The sequence below is a fragment of the Equus caballus genome, chromosome 18, assembly GCF_041296265.1.
Source record: "Equus caballus isolate H_3958 breed thoroughbred chromosome 18, TB-T2T, whole genome shotgun sequence".
Classification (NCBI taxonomy): domain Eukaryota; kingdom Metazoa; phylum Chordata; class Mammalia; order Perissodactyla; family Equidae; genus Equus; species Equus caballus.
In genome coordinates this window covers 32639994-32645548 of record NC_091701.1, presented here as the reverse complement: position 1 = coordinate 32645548, position 5555 = coordinate 32639994, and the positions used below count along the sequence as shown (strand labels likewise).

The following is a 5555-nucleotide window of genomic DNA, read 5'->3' as shown; positions in this document are numbered from 1 at the left end:
GTTTTTGTGTAAACATAAGTTTTCATTTCTCTGGGATAAATGCTCAGAATTGGAATTACTGGGTTGTGTAGTAGTGGCATGTTTAGTTCTTTAAGAAACTGCCATACTGTTTTCCAGAGTGGCTGTATCATTTTACACTCCCATCAGCAATGTATGAGTAATCTAGGTTCTCCTAATTCTTACCAACATTTGCTGGTGTTGCTATATTTTTTATTTTAGTCATTCTGACAGATGTATAGTGACATCTCGTGTTTTTAATTTGCATTTTTCTAATAGGTAATGATGTTGAATATCTTTTCATATGCTTATTTGCCATCAATTTATCTTCTTTGGTGAAGACTCTTCATTTTTTTTTTTTTTTGCCCTTTTCCTAATTACTTTGTTTTTTTAAATGTTGAGTTTTGAGAAATCTTTTTATACATTTTAGATACTAGGCCTTTGTCAGATATGTGATTTGCAAACATTCTTTCTCAGTTTGTAGTTTGCCTTTTCATTCTTTCAACAAGGTCTTATGCAGCACAAAAGTGTTTAATTTTGATGAAGTCCAATTTATCGGTTTTCCTTTTCTGGATCATGCTTTTTCTATCAAGTCTAAGAAATCTTTGCTTAGCCCTAGATCCCAAAGATTTCCTCCAGTGTTTTTTTCCTAAATCTTATATAGTTTTATATTTAACATTGAAGTCTGTGATTCATTTCAAGTTAACTTTTGACAAAGGTCTAAGACTTAGGCCGAAGTTCATTTCTTACCCATGGACATCCAATTACTCTAGCACGATTTGTTGAAAAGGCCATCTGTCCTCCATTGGATTGCATTTGCGTCCTTGCCAAAATTAAATTTGGCATATTTTTGAGTGTCTCTTTCTGAGTTCTCTATTTTGCGCCACTGATTTATGTTTCTCTCTCTTTGCCAATACCAGTCTTGATTCCTGTAGCCGTAGCATAAATCTTGAAAGAGAGATTGATTCCTCCCACTTTATTCCTCTTTTTCAAAATCATTTTAGCTATTCTAGTTTCTTACCTTTCCATATGAATTGTACAATAATTTTGTCTATATCTACAACAGTCTTGCTGAGATTTTGACAGGAATTATGTTAAACTTGCATATCAATTTGGAGAATATTGACATCTTTACTACACTGAGTCTTTCCACTTATGAACATAGTAAATCTCTCCAATTATTTGGTTTTCTTTGATTTCTTTCATTAGTGTTTGTAGTTTTCAGCATACAAGTCCTGTACATGCTTTGTTAGATTTATTCTAAGTATTTAATTTTTATGAACAATTATAAATGATATTATATTTTAACTTCAGGGACCACATTAATTGGTAATCTATATATAAAGACAGTTGAGTTTTGTGAGTTTATCTTAATAGCTTATGACCTTGCTGAACTTACTAGTTCTAGGAGTTTTTTGTAGATTTGTTGGGATTTTCTACATAGAAAATCATGTCATCTGTGATAAGGGGCAGTTTTCTTTCTTCCTTTACAACCTGTATGCCTTTTATTTCCTTTTCTTGCCTTATTGTACTGGGTAGAACTTTCAGCAGTACATTGGATTAGAGTGGTCAATGCAACATACTTGCCTAGTTCTCGATCTTAACAGGAAAGCATTCAGTTTTTCACTATTAAGTATAATATCAGGCATAGGTTTTTAATGTTCTCTAGTTGAGGAAGTTCTTCTCTATTCCTATTTTGCTAAGAGTTTTTAATCATGAATGGTGTTGAATTTTGCCAAATGCTTTTTCTGTATCAGTTGATAAGAAAATGTGATTTTTTAATCTTTAATGCTGTGGATTACATTGATAGATTTTCAAATATTGAACCATCCTTGCATCCCTGGAATAAGCCCAACTTTTTCATGGTGCATAATTATTTTTATATATTGCTAAAGTCTATTTTATAATATTTTATTAAGGATGTTTGTGACTGTAGGGTTTTTTCTATACTGTCTTTGTCTGGTTTGGGATTCAAATAATTCCAGATTCATAAAATGAATTGAAAAATGTTCCCTTCTCTTCTATTTTATGGAAGATATTGTATAGAACTCATGTTAATTCTTCTTTAAAAACGGGATAGAATTCTCCAGTGAAATCATCTGGCCTGGAGATTTCTTCTTTGGGAGATTTTAAATTACAAATCTATTTTTCTTAATAGCTATAGAGCTATTCACATTTATCTATTTAATGTTGGGCGAATTTTGGTAGCTTGCGTTTTTTGAGGTATGGTCTATTTCATCTAAGTTGTCAAACTTACGTTTGTAAAATTGTTCACAGTATTCCTTTATTATCCTACATTTTTCCATTTATTTTTGCTCATCTTTATTATTTTCTTTATTCTGCTTAGTTTTGTTGTGTTTATTTCAGATGTCCTTTTTTCTAAAAATAGAAAAAAAGAGTATTAGGGATTATTGGATTATTAGGGAGCTTAGATTATTGATTTTCCTCTTTTATAACGTATGCATTTAGTGCTGTAAATTTCTCTCTCAGCATGGCTTTTGCTGTCTCCCACAAATTTTGATATGTTATATTTTCATTTTCATTTGGTTCACTGTCTTTTTATATTTCCCTTAAGACTTCATGTTTGATTCATGGATTACTTAGAAGTGTGTTGTTTAGTTTCCAAGAGTTTGATGATCTTCCTGTTATCTTTCTGTTATTGATTTCCAGTTTGATCCCATTGTGTCAGAGAGCACACTCTGTATGATTTCAATTTTTAAAATTTTGTTAAGGTTTGTTTTATGGCCAAAAATAGGGTTTATTCTGGTATATCTTCCATGGACACTTGAAAAGAACGTGTATTCTGCTGTCATTGGGTGGAGTAGTCTATAAATGTCAATTAGATCCTGTTGGTTGATTATATTGTTGAGTTCTTTTATATCCTTGTGGGTTTTCTGTTTAGCCGTCTATCTAATTGTTGAGTTTTGCTGAAGTCTCCAACTAAAATTGTAGATTCATCTGTTTCTCCTTTCATTTCTATCATTCTTTTTCACATATTTTTCAGGTCTGTTACTTGGTGCATACACATTTAAGACTGCTATGTCTTCTTGGTGGTTGATCCTTTTATCATTATATAATGTTCCTCTCTGCCTCTAGTAATTTTTTTTTATTCTGAAGGCTTTTGATTAATGTTTACAAGATATATTTTTTCCATCCTTTTACTTTCAATTTGCCTACAGCATTACATTTGAAGTGAGTTTCTTGCAGATGGCATATAGTTGAGTCATGTGTTTTAAAACACTCTGCCAAACCATTTCTTTAAATTTTATGTTTAGTGTAATTATTTATATGGTAAGGCTTAATTCTACCATTTTAATTTTTGTTTTATGTTTGTTCTATTTTTTTGTCACTCTATTTTGTTTTTCCTGCATTCTTGTTGGTTACTTAAATATTTCTTAGAATTCCATTTTGATTTATCTGTAGTGTTTCTGAGTATATCTCTTTGTAAAAATTCTCTTTAGCAGTTGCTCTAGGTATTAAATTATATGCATAACTTATCAGTCTGTTGAAATCATCATCTTATCTCTTCAAGGGAAGTGTAGAAATCTTTCTCTTTATGTCCTATTAACCTCACTTGTTTACCATAACATTATTTTAAATAGTCCTCTATATACATTCAGAACCACATGAGACAGCATTATAATTTTTGCTTTACCATCAAACATAACTTAGAAAACTCAAGAGAAGGACAGTTGTATCGTTTTGTAAAAGACATATTTTTGCTTACCGTGTTCTTTCTTCCTTTCTGATGTTCCAAGGTTCCTTCTTTTATCATTTCTTTTCTGCACAGAGAATTTACTTTAGCCATTGTAGGGTAAGTCTGCTGGTGGCAAATTCTCTTAGTTTTCCTTCATCTGAGAATGTCTTTGTTTCCCACTTCCTTCCTAAAGGATATTTTCTCTGGATGTGGGATTCTACATTGACTTTTTTTCTTCCAACACCTGAAAAATGCTGTGCCATTTCTTTCTGTCTTCCATGGTTTCTGATAAGAACTTTTTTGTTGTTCAAATAATTTTTCTCCTATAAGGTGTTCTTTCTCTCTTGCTGTTTCAATATTTTTTCTTAGTTTTTAGTTTCAGAAGTTTGACGATTATGTGTCTTTGTGTGGATTTCTCTAGTCAGTTTTATCCCCTTTGGGATTCACACAGCTTCTTGAATCTGCAAGTTTATCTTTTGCCAAATTTGGAAAGTTTCATCCTTTATTTCTTTGAGTAATTTTTTCAGCTCTGCCCTCTTTCTACTCTTGAGACTCCAATGACACTCTATTAAATCTTTTGTTGTATCCCCACAGATCCCTGAAGCTGAGTTCATTTTTTTTTCAGTCTAGTTTTTCTGTTTTTCAGATTTAGTAATTTCTATTGTTCCACCTTCCAGTTCACTGATTCTTTCCTCTATCTCTTCCATTCTGCTATTGAGTTTTTATTTCCATTACTGTATTTTAGAGTTCTGAAATTTCTATTTGGTTCTTCTTATATTTTCTATTTCTTTGCTGATATTTTACTGTTTCATTTGTTTGTTCAAGTGTATTTGTAATTACTCATTGAAACATTTTTATATGGTTTCTTTGAATCCTTGTTAGGTAATTCTAACATCTTTTTATCTCAGTGTTGGTATCTATTAATTGCCATTTTTCATTCTGTTTGAGATCTTCCTGGTATGACAAATGATTTTTGATTAAACCTAGACATTTTGGTATTATGCAATGACATTCTTGATCTTATTTAAACCTTCCATTTTAGCTGACTTCCTCTGACACAGTCCCAGAAGGGGAAGGAAGGGGTGCTGCCTCATTACTGCTAGGTCGAGGTAGAAGACCAGGTTCTCCACTCTGTCCCCTTTCACACCTGAGAGGGATCCCCTCATGATTTCTGGGTGGAAGTGGGATTTCCAGTTCCCTGCTAGGTTTCCTATGATACCATCCTGGCTGAGAGTGGTAGAAGTGCCTTGTTAATGATCCCCACGTGGCCTCTACTGATGCCACAAGGCGTGTGTGTGGCCTCATTACCACTGGGCACTGGTGAAGTTCTGACTCTCCATGAGGCCTTCTCCAACACAATCTCAGCAGTGCCAGGGAGAACCACCTCATTATTGTTGGATGGAGGTAGAAGTCCAGGCCCCCAACATGGTCTCTACTGACACCATTTGGGGCAGGCCTCATTCCCATCCAGGGGCAAAAAAAGTTTCCTACTCATCCTTCTCTGACACCACCCCAGGGAAGGTTGGTGTGTTTCATTACAGCCTGTTGAGGGTAGAAGTCTAGGCCCTCTATCAAGCCTCTGCTGGCATGGGTGGGGTTACAATTTTTTTCTGTGGTGTTTGGCTGGGGTAGGGCGGTTATTGCCTAGTTTTCTGTCTTTCTAGGCTGCCTCCTTCTTGGTCTTTTGGCTACAGAGAGAAAATTTTTGTTGAAATTTATTTTCTTGGTGCCTGTGGCCTTTCCAGGTTGCCAGTGTCTTCATCTCTAAGTCTGGAATATATAAGGCAAAAAGAAAACCCAGAGAATTCCCCACTGAATCATTCCATGGATCTTGAGGTCCTTAGCTATTCTGCTTTTTTCT

The 5555-nt window shown here is 33.9% G+C and overlaps 1 protein-coding gene across 8 annotated transcripts in view; it reads right to left on the bottom strand.

Annotated features, from left to right (window-relative positions):
* LYPD6 (LY6/PLAUR domain containing 6) overlaps positions 1 to 5555 on the bottom strand; it is a 127436-nt gene that overhangs the window by 10129 nt on the left and 111752 nt on the right. The gene's annotated exons all lie outside the window — the stretch shown is intronic.